This window comes from Symphalangus syndactylus, chromosome 16 (genome assembly GCF_028878055.3).
Source record: "Symphalangus syndactylus isolate Jambi chromosome 16, NHGRI_mSymSyn1-v2.1_pri, whole genome shotgun sequence".
Lineage (NCBI taxonomy): Eukaryota > Metazoa > Chordata > Mammalia > Primates > Hylobatidae > Symphalangus > Symphalangus syndactylus.
Genome location: NC_072438.2, coordinates 77,638,899 through 77,651,061, shown reverse-complemented (window position 1 = coordinate 77,651,061; position 12,163 = coordinate 77,638,899). Strand labels below are relative to the sequence as shown.

General features: G+C 34.5%; 1 long non-coding RNA gene across 1 annotated transcript; it reads right to left on the bottom strand.

The window, feature by feature from the left end:
* Positions 1 to 2,297: 2,297 nt before the first annotated feature.
* On the bottom strand, positions 2,298 to 8,765 carry LOC129464370 (uncharacterized). Its single transcript, XR_008651566.2, has 4 exons — positions 8,577 to 8,765; positions 3,908 to 4,044; positions 2,671 to 2,833; positions 2,298 to 2,417 (listed from the first exon to the last, which is right to left on the bottom strand). It is a non-coding gene; the product is annotated as an uncharacterized lncRNA (long non-coding RNA).
* Positions 8,766 to 12,163: the final 3,398 nt, after the last annotated feature.

Genomic DNA, 12,163 nt, shown 5'->3' with positions numbered 1-12,163 from the left:
AATGTGTCTTATGCTCAGTTTTTTCATTGCTTTCCACCTGGCATTCCAGTTACATGCATGCTAAACCATTTTACATTTTCCATAGGTCTTGCATATTCTGTTAATTTTTTATTATTTCTTATCATTTTATTTTTGTTATTTTTTTGTTTTACTCTTCAATTATAGATAACTTATAGACTGGCTTTAATTTGAATGATACTTCTTTCTATTGAATCTAATTCACTGTGAATTTCAATGACAAATGTTTTTATTAACATTAGTTCATTTTTCGGTTCTAACATTCCCATTTGCTTTTTATAGCTTCATTTTATGTGTTAAAAATTGTCATCTGTTTATCCATGTAACTTTCCAGTAGATCATTTATCTAATATTTTGCATAGTTATTTTAAATGTTTGGTTTATTTCAAAATATTCTTCTATTGATCCTTTTCTCTTTTGATTATGGGTTATATTTTTGTGCTTCTTTCAAATTTCACAATCTTAGTTATATATAGGTCAGTGTCTATAAAAACAAACACTAAAGGTTGATACTAATAATGTGACTTCCAGAAACTGCCATATTCTAACAGGCTACTAGATTGTATGATTGATATCTAGTCAGCAGCTTAGTTGTATCTGGCCTTTTTAGAGCTATAGTTAGATTAGCCTACTACTAATATTTTAGGAGAATTATTAAGACCTTCCTTCTAGCAGGAATGGAATCTAAGGACTCTTACTCTGATATGATTTTTTTCTACTATGGAAGATTTCACTTTGATTTTTAATCCACTGCCAGATATTTGGGTCTGCGTATATTGTTTATGCTCCACTCCTGTCCCTCTTTTTAAGTTGCTCAAATATTTTGTTTTTACTACAGTTCCCTGTTCTTGGCCTTTAGCAGGCTGTTGCCTGACACTCAGGATAAGCCACTCTCGTTTGGTGCTATATCTCAGCAATCCTGCCCTGCCCTATGGTTTGGGCTGTTGCCTTATATCTGAGAAGTCCACTGCACATTTTGGAGAACTATTTTGTCTTTACTAACAGGTTCTCAGCTATTGGCGTGCTGTCTGTATTTACTCAAAGAAGAATATCAGAGTTAGTGTTGGTAATTAGAAGGAGGTTCACTTGGTAACTAGGAATCTTCAAGATTCTAATTCATCACTTAGCCTATGCATGGCCATTACAAGTTTCATAAAACTTCATCTGATTTCTTTTTCCCTTGTGCATTCAGGACTCTTCCCATTATGCTCCCAAAACGAAAATAGCAAAGGTACTTTTATCTCCTATAAAGGGGAATTATTTTTCTAGAATTTAATTTACTTAAATTTGTAAATGTTTAGTTCTGTGATAGGAAGGAGATAGCTCTGATTTAGTAACCTATATGGCTTGATTTCACTGTTATAGTGTGATTGATGGTCATATGAGTTACTAAATACTAACTAAAACCGAAATATTTTTAATAAACAGTTAATTTTACTTTGTTTACAAAGAAAAGTATCCTATATATATATTTTTAAATTCTGTTTGCCCATTGTAATACTGTCCATCATATGTAAAATGCTTGTGTTGAGATGTCAGAGTGACTTCTTGAAATATGCATTAATATCTTCAAAACTATAAATATATAGCATTTAAGTTCTTACCTTATATAGTCAGTTCAACCTTGAAAAATATTTCTTTCTATATTTTTTCTAAACCATTGTAGACTTTTGATAAATCTGGAACTAAGATATTAATTGACTATTACTAGAATTGTCTAAATGCTAAATCAATTAATTCATATATTTATAACAAACTTTTTGTAAAGAAAAAGTTTAATATTTGCACAATGTTAGAAAAGAATGAAGTGAATAAAGAAGATAAATATTAAGCTTTGTAGCATATATATGCCCTTTTAAAATATAAGCATTTATATTTTTATCAACTGGTTAAAATTAATAAAAGAACCTGAAGTTTCCTATTTTATATCTAGTTTTAATTTCTTTACATTCATTTGTCTTTTTATGAAGAAATTTTAAGTTGATATTTATCTGTGAAGTACATGTATTTGTTTTAGGATGATATAAAGTATGAAATCACTGAGAAAGTTGTGGAGGCAAAGTATTGCGTCTTAAGGTAATCTTTTGCATTGAATAATTTTCCTTAATACAAATGAAATTTAAAAGTTCTGAGAGAGGATAAAAATTGTAAAATTTGAGTGTTCGTATTTTTAATTCAATTATTTATTTTTCTTCATTACAATCCAAATGTACAGAAAAGTCAAAAGAATAACAACAAATACACATACATCCTTCACACGAATGAATAAATGGTTAAAACCTTGCCAAACTTCTTTCACTGGTCTATATCTTTCCTTCTGGCAGATCACTGCAGACATCAGAACCTCACACTCCAAAATACTTCACCATTCACCTCTCAGAGGTAAAGGGTATTAGCTCCTATGAAAATACAACCAAATTACCATCAATTACCTACAAAAGTAAACAGTGGTGCAATGATATAATCAAGCAAAATATCTATTCTCAAATTTCCTAGTTGGCTGCACAATTTCCTTTATCTTTTAATTTTTTAATCCATTTTCATTCCTTGCGTTTTTCTGTTATAGGTCTTTAGTCTTCCCCAATCTAAATAATTTCCATTACTTCTCTGTGTTCTTCATAACATTAAAAGCAAAGAGTCCAGGCCAGTTACCTTGAAGAGTATCTTAGAGTGTCTTGTTTTGGGAATTAAATTTTCTTTTTTCTATATTCTGGTCAATAATTTCTGCAAAGATACTGCATTGCTGATGCTGCTTAATTCCTGCTGTACAGTATTCATGTCAGGCTGCCCATATTGGTGATGGCAAATTTGAGCACTGAGTTAAAGAAGAGACAGATTACATTATTATGAATATATTTTTCAATTTGTAGTGAAGAAACAAAATATTGGATTATTCTTTGCCACCATGTAAATAACTTGTTCCTCAACAACCATTCACACAACTTAGCACTTCTTGATATTCTTTGCTTGAACTAATAATTAAATTGTGTTTAAAATATGATGATTTTCAAAAATGCCATCATTTGTTGTATAAAAATACACTGGTTTAATAAAAATTTACTGGTTTATTACTGCAAAGAACAGACTTTTCTCACTTATGTTTTGTATCTCTTCTCCTGGATTCAAGTAAATGTTTATTTAATTACTTATTTTTGATTCATTACTGATTTATCTTTTTTATTCCCCAATTGTTCTCACCATGATCAATGGGAACTTTTTCAATTTAGTCTTATATCCTATTTTTTGGAATGTTATTGAAATATGAAAGATGTACAGAAAAGTACACAAATAATTGTATTTATACATTTTCACAAAGAAGACAAATGCTTTTATCTGTTAATCAGATTAATAAAAATAAGTTTAAATAACTACAGCAATTCTCTTCATGTTCCCTTCTAATTACAATTTTCCTGCTGGAGAGGGAGGGTTCCTGATTTTTCAGTTTTCTGAGGTGAACTGAAGAAGCCACCATATCTCACAGTCCTAGTAATCATTCTTAACATAATAGACAAGTGAAATAATCAATTGAGTCTCTAAAACTTTTGCTTCAGAATTAATTATTCATAATGCCACTATATGTCCATAGTTGTGGTTATCTTACTTCTCACTGGCTATAACTAACATGAAGGCTAAAGATACATGCAGATAAATTACTAAATATCATGTCTAATGATCTATTTCTGTGGCTACTCCTGGACCATATGCTGAGCCCCAGCCAGGTCCTATCCAAAAGTAGAAAAGAAGTTAGATATGTCAAAACATAGAGATTAATGTGAGGATATAATATACATTAATGGAAAAAAATGCGAATAATAGACACAAGGGGATTGAAGATGCCATTTCTGGGAGTATCAGAGAAAAGTTGGAGGTGGTAATTAACAATTTCTACCTGGATGAAGGGCAATTTATGTGGCAAACATTTGAGGACTGCAAACAAACAGGATGGAACAAGTCTTTTCTCTTCCTTGATTCCTTCCTGTGACTCCTTTCTCAATGACAAAACTCCTTTCTCAATTATAAAGTCAGCTGGTACAAAGATAAAGGTAATTTTCAGAGATCCGACCATAGTGTCAAAGAGTAGCTTAATAATTCTGACTTCTAACATTGTGGATTAGATTTCTCAAGCTTTGAACATTAATATATATAGGAATATATATATTATATATGCACATATATATGTGTATATACATATATAATATATATACACACATATGTATAACTATGGCCAGGACTGACACTTGATTTAATGTAGAATGCTCCTCTTTTATGTAAGAGGTGTTAAATTTGTTTTTTTGCTTTCTTGAGATATAATTGCTATACAAAAAAGTTTACACATTTAATGTATATATCTTGATGAGTTTGGACATATGCATATACATGCAATACTATGAATATAGACATCTATATCAATAAAAGAGAAGAGAGAGCCCAGAAATAATTCCATGTACATATGAGAAACTGATCTTTTACAAGGATGCCAAGAACACACAATGGGGAAAGGAAGTGTGATCCACAAATGGTATTGGAAAAACTGGATATCTACATGCAAAAGAATAAACAGGATATCTATCTTATACCATACACAAAAATCTACTCAAAATGCAGTAAAGACTTAACTGGAAGACCTGGAACTGTAAAACTCCTTGAAAAAACATAGGGGAAAATTCTTGACATTGATCTTGACAATAGTTTCTTGGATTTGACACAAAAGCACAGGCAACAAGCACAAATATGGACATGTGAGACTACATTAAATTAAAAAGCTTCTGCACAAGACTGGAAACAAGCAACAAAGTTAAAAGCCATTCTGTGGAATGGGAGACAATCTTTGCAAACCATACATTTAATGAGGAGTTAATATTTATAATACGTAAGACTCTCCTACACCTCAGTAGCGGAAAACAAAACAAAATGAAACAACCTGATTAAAAATTAGGCAAAATGTATAGATAGACGTTTCCCCAAGGACATTTACAAATGGCCAACAGGTATATGGAAAGCTGCTCACCATCACTAGTCAGGGAAATTACAATCAAAACTCACATTTGCTAGGATGCCTATAATGAAAGAAAAAAGACAAGTGGTGAGGTCAGGAGTTCTAGACCAGCCTGGCCAACATGGTGAAACCCCGTCTCTACTAAAATTACAAAGATTAGCCGGACCTGGTGGCTGGTGCCTGTAATCCCAGCTTCTTGTTAGGGTGAGACAGGAGAATCGCTTGAACTCGGGAGGTGGAGGAGGCAGTGAGCCGAGATCATGTCACTGTACTCCAGCCTGTGTGACAAGATCAAGATTCCATCTCAAAAAAAAAAAAAAAAAAAAAAAAATACAAGTGGTGCAAGCATTTGGAGAAATTGGATCACTTATATACAGTGTTGGTGGGAATGTAGGATGGTGCAGTCACTATAATAAACATTATAAAGGTTCCTCAAAAAGTTAAAATAGAACTACCATTCTATCCAGCAATCTCATTTCTTAGTATACAACCAAAAATTGCAATCAGGATCTGGAAGAGATATACATCAATGTTCATTGCCACATTATTTTTGTTCCAGGACTATATTTAATATCCAAGATAAAGAAACAAACCAAATGTCCATCAATAGATAGATGGATAAAGAAAATATGCTACCTACAACATAACATTACTCAGCCTGCCATTTGTGCCTTATCCTACCATTTGTGTCAGCATGTATGAAACTGGAGGGTGTTATGCTAAGTGAAATGAGCCAAGCAAAGGAGGACAAATACTGTATGATTCCACTTATATAAAATATCTAAAATAGTTAAACTCATAGAAGGAGAGAATAGAATGGTGGTTGTCAGGGGCTGGGGGAGGAGGAAGTAGGCAATTATTCTTTAGTGAATATAAAATATCTATTATGTAAGATGCCATGGTATGAATAATGTCCTCCCAAAATTTATATGTTGAAACACAATCCCCAAACCGATAGTATTAATAGGTGGGGTCTTTAGAGGGGCTTACTCTGCCTTCATAAATGGGATTAATGACCTTATAAAAAATATGTAATGGGCCGAGCGCGGTGGCTCACGACCGTAATCCCAGTACTTTGGGAGGCTGAGGCGGGGAGATCACGAGGTCAGGAGATCGAGACCATCCTGGCTAACATGGTGAACTCCGTCTGTACTAAAAATACTATATATATATATATATATATATAGCCGGGCGTGGTCGCGGGCACCTGTAGTCCCAGCTACTCAGGAGGCTGAGGCAGGAGAACGGCGTAAACTCTGGAGGCGAAGTTGCAGTGAGCCAAGATTGTGCCACTGCACTCCAGCCTGGGAGACAGAGTGAGACGCTGTCTAAAAGAAAAGAAAAGAAAAAAGATACATAATGGAGCTGTTCCTCTCCTTTGCCATTCCACCTTCTGCTATGTGAAGACACAGCAACAAGACACCATCTTGGAAGCAGAGAGAGACCCTCACTAGACATTGTATCTGCCAATACTTTGATCTGGGACTACCCAGCCTCAAGAAATGTCTGAAATGAATTTCTGCTATTTACAAATTCCCTGTTTGTGGTATGTTTTTATACCAGCAGGAGTGGACTAAGATTCAAGATGAATAAATTCTAGAGATCTCTGTATGATATAGTGCCAACAGTTAACAATAGAGTGTTGTGTACTTTCATATATGTTGAGCACCGGCATGGTGGCTCACGCCTGTAATCCTAGCACTTTGGGAGACCAAGGTGGGTGGATCACCTGAGTTCAGGAGTTTAAGACCACCCTGGCCAACATGGTGAAATCCCGTCTCTACTGAAAATACAAAAAATTAGCTGGGCGTGGTGGTGCATGCCTGTAGTCCCAGCTACTGGGGAGGCGGAGACAGGAGAATCGCTTGAACCCAGGAGGCAGAGGTTGCAGTGAGCCGAGATTATGCCATTGCATTCCAGCCTGGGAGACAGAGCAAGACTTCATCACACACATACACAAAAAAAATATATATATAGGTACCTATATGTATACATGTATATATATGTGTGTGTGTGTATATATATATATATACACACACATAGAGAGAGAGAATAAATCTTACATTAAGTGTTCTCACCAAAAGAAAAAAAAATTCACAAAAGAACATGGAAATTTTTGGGGGTGATGGATGTGTACTTCTTTCTGAAAACTTTCTTACAATACCCTAGTCAAAAGGTTACTTTTTTTTCCTTAACAACTGATAATTTCTTGTGCTCTCATTGTTCAGGTTCAAAAGTGGAATAGTTTGGCTCTGTGTCCCTATGCAAATCTCATCTCGAATTTTAACCCCCATGTGTTAGGGGAGTGGACTGGTGGGAGGTGATTGAATGATGGTGGCAAATGTCCCCCTTGCATAAATTTGAGACCCTTACTTTGGAACTCAGAATTTCTCAACTGAGTAAAAATATGTCATAAGGCATGACTCAAGCTCAAGCTTGACAAGTGCAGATGGAATTTACAAATCTAGACTGTCTCTTTTCTATCTTTTTTTTTTTCTGTATTTGCGGGTGTTATTTGCTAGTATCCTTCCTCCAGATTCCCAACTAGAGCTATAGTCCAACACGAATGAATTTTTATATTTCACCAGGGATCTATATTCATTAAGCTACTATAGTATGGGACACCTGAAGGCAGACTATGGCTTACAGAGACTAAACTCTGTAGAAGAGCAGAAAGTTCAAAGACAAGCATACTCTGCCTTTGGTTAGCAGAGAAAGTAGACGATTTAATTCTCAAGCATTTGTTATGAATTCAGAAAGAACTTTCCTTTCTTTTTTGATAGGTCATGGTAAATTTTTGCCATTAAGAGCTCCCAGATCCTCAAAGGTCAAAGCTAAGGAAATTTAGTTCGGGCGAGGCCTAGGAGTCTTGGAATTCTTCAAGCTTATCTCTATTTCATCTTGTCTGTAATTTGTATATGGAAAACAATTTGGAATATTGGGCATAGTTTTCTCTTTCTAGATGTTTCTCATGATTTTCCTTCTGTGACTTTGCCCATTGCTTGTGAAAGCGGAGAAAGTGTTCTCTATTTTGGAAATCTGCAGACATTTTTTTCCAATTTACTCCATCCTATCCAGGCAGGAATCTATTTTCTGTCTGGCAACATGCTTCTCCTGTCCAGTGTTTGAAGAATATGTTTTCTATCTGTGAATTCTCTCCTCTTGCCATGTGGAAATAATGCTGTATTTGGCATCAAAATTGCATTTGCCTTCTGCCCATTCTGCTTTCTGAACTGTGCACAGAGGAATCTAAATATTTCTGTAGAAGAAAGAGAAGATGGAGTCAAATGAAACGTATTAGAGTCAGAACCTATTACACCAGATACAGTCCCTCACGACAAAGCTGTCTAGTAAATAAAGTTTTCTTTTCATTATGTCTTCCTCCCACAGAGAATCTTAATTGCGTTCTTTCAGACAGTAATGGTTACCTGCAAAGCAGCATCATGCTAAGGAAATGACATTTTCCTCAGTGTCTCTAAGTGTTTGAGGAAAGGATTTAGATATCGGCTGTATATCTGCCTCTTTCTATTATTCACCCTATTTTATTTCTTACTGGGCTTACCCCTAGATCAGGTGGAATCATTCCCAAAATAAGATGAACTCCACAACAGGTGGCCAGATGGTGAGAAGCAGGAAAGTGCCTGGACAGTTGACTTGTTGAGTTTTCAGTTTTTGCATATAACCATCTGGTTTTTCAAGCCATAGTTCCAGCTGAAAACAGTTTCCCTTTTGAGACATTATTTCTCCATTATCTGGACCTAACAAATGAGAAGAGATTTTCTGTTATGAGTTTTCCACAATAGGAAATAGATTAGGAATAAAGCTGCTATGTTAGCAGTACCTACTAAGTGTAATTATGAAAGAGAATTATTTTGTCTCATTCTCCTTACACTCCTGAACTGAATTTGCCTGGAGGAGGAAGGAAAATGAGAGCTAACTGATCATACATGCTTGCCTGGCTGGAGTGGCACCAAACTACGTTACTTAAAAAATTCCAAGGCTCCTAGGCCTCGCCCTGATTAAATTCTCCTTAGCTTTGACCTTTGCAGACCTGAGAACTCTTAACAGGAACAATTCACCATGACCTCTCAAAAAAGAGGTGAAAGCTCTTTCTAAATTCATAATGTTTTCCATCCCAATGGAATGGCAGGAAAACAAAATTAAACCACACATTTCTATGTGCTATCTTGCCCCAGAACAACAGGTGATGCTCTGATGGGTGGACTAAAATGTGCGAAGCCATCAGGAATTGGGATCTAGAGCTTTTCCTAATATCTGTATTCTTACAGAATATATTTTTAATATCCATAATCTTCAAATGTCTTTTAAAACTGCAAGACTAAGGGCTCTCTTCTATTTACACTCGATGTTTAGAACATCTCAGTAAATTTCAGTTGCATGGTTTATTACCTTTGGTCTGCATTTCTGTTTTCTGAAAATGAGAAATATATAATGCTGCCTCTCTGTGAAGTAAAATTCATAATGTTTGAGAATTAAATCTTCTACTTTCTCTGCTAACCAAAGGCAGAGTATACATCTCTTTGAACTTTTTACTCTTCTACAGAGTTTAGTCTCCTTCCGTAAGCCATAGTCTGCCTTCAGGTGTCCCGCACTATGGTAGATTGATGAATTATATAGGCCTGGTGAAACAAAAAATTCATTTGCGTTGGAATACAACTCTAGTTGGGAATCTGGAGGAAGGGATACTAGCTAATAACACCTGCAAATACAGAAAAAAAGATAGAAAAGAGGCAGTCTAGATTTGTAAATTTCATCTGTACTTGTCAAGCGTGAGCTTGAGCCATGCCTTATCATTTGAGACAGATTTTTACTCAGTTGAGAAATTCTCAGTCGAAAGTAGGGGTTTCAAATTCATGTCCTTTCTTTTCAGGTATTTTTTAAAATTTTTATTTGTTGCATAACTAGAAAATATGTTCTGATCAGCAAAACTTAACAGTCTGCTTTTTCCACTTTCTTTCTTTTTTTGCCAGAACACTGTACTCAAACAGAGACATTTAAAGCATTCATTCATCAGTTGACAACATGATCAACTCAGTCTCAAAGAAGTTCACCAGTATCCCCCAAATGTCAGTAACTTATTATAACCTTATTACCACACATAGATTTTCAAAGAGGGCCTTGGTTATTATATCAGTAATAAGTGGTTGCAATTTTAGATGTGATTGATATGTTACTTGTGCACATTTGTAATCCTGGACACCTTTAGTTTGACAACCCAAGTCCCCACACGAATTGGGAGTAGATTGCAGCCTTCGAATTGAGATTTTTCAAGAAATAAACTTTTATATAACAAATTTATTTCCTACTGAATCACCATCCCAATGGAATGGCAGGAAAAAAAAAATTAAACCACACATTTCTATGTGCCATCTTGCCCCAGAACAACAGGTGATGCTCTGATGGGTGGACTAAAATGTGCGAAGCCATCAGGAATTGGGATCTAGAGCTTTTCCTAATATCTGTATTCTTATAGAATATATTTTTAATATCTGTAATCTTCAAATGTCTTTTAAAACTGCAAGACTAAGGGCTGTCTTCTATTGACACTCGATGTTTAGAACATCTCAGTAAATTTCAGTTGCATGGTTTATTACCTTTGGTCTGCATTTCTGTTTTCTGAAAATGAGAAATATATAATGTTGCCTCTCTGTGAAGTAAATTATAAAACCATGCAATGGATTTATATACATAATAAATACACAAAACTAACTAGTTTTATCTGAACCTATATGAAAATTATTTGATATTTATACAAATTTATTTTTAACAAATATCTGAGGATAAATTTGATTAAAATCATTTTGGCATATATATGCCAAAGTAATTTTAGATTTATATCTGTGGGAAAATTTAATTTGTCAGACTTATCTGAGCCAAAGTGTCAAACTAAAAATTTAAGTATCTAAAAAAAAAAGCCTAAATTTACTATGAAAACATCTGATGTTCAAAATAACTAGGTTTAAAGCATAAGCTTCCTATGAATACCTAATAGAAAATATATTAATATAGTTAAATTTTATATAAATTATTACATTGAGGACTCCAAGATGCTCAGGATTAATTAAGTTATACTATTTGACTGCAGTGTGTTGATGTCTTTTGGGTAAATTAAGAAGGATTACATGTAAAAATATAAATATAAACATGAAAATATAGTTATATTCATTTGGAGCCAGCTAAATTGCTTATGACATTTAATTGAATAAGAAGAATTTGGTTCACTTGGAAAATTTCCTAACTTTGATTTGTAGAGAAATGTAAACAGTAGAAACCATATGAAACTCTTTTAATTTTTCAAAATCAAATATGTGTATTTTAGGGAGTATTAAGAAAAACAGGCCAGTGCGGTGGCTCACTCCAGTAATCTCAGCACTTTGGGAGGCTGAGTTGGGCAGATCACAAGGTCAGGAGATTGAGACCTGCCTAGCCAACATGGTGAAACCTCATCTCCAATAAAAATACAAAAATTAGTCAGGTGTGGTGGCAGGCGCCTCTAATCCCAGCTACTTGGGAGGTTGAGGCAGGAGAATCGCTTGTGAAGGCTGCAGTGAGCTGAGACTGGGCCACTGTACTCCAGCCTAGGCAACACAGAGAGACTCCATCTCAAAAAAAAAAAAAAAAGAAGAGAGAGAGAGAGTACTAAGAAAAACAATGTAGAAATAATATGTATGTATGTATGTATGCATATATGTGTATATTTATATGTTTGCTTGGTTAACAGAAAATGTAATGCAGAGAAGATATAACGTTATCTTTAAGGTAAATTTGGTTTACCATCTCCCAAAAAATACAAAAGTTCATCAGAGACTATTATGAACACTTCTATGCAGCAAACTAGAAAACATATAGAAAATGGATAAATTTCTAGAAACACACAACCTCCTAAGATTGAATCAGGAAGAAATTGAAATACTGAACAGACCAATATTGAGTCCCAAAATTGGCTCAGTAATACAAAAACCTACCAATAATAATAAAAAAAAGACCAAGACCATGTGTATTCACAGCAGAATTCTACCAGACATCCAAACAGCTGGTACCAATTCTATGCAATCTATTCCAAAAAATTAAGTAGGATGAAATCCTCCCTAACTCGTTCAATAATGCCAGCATCACTCTGATACCAAA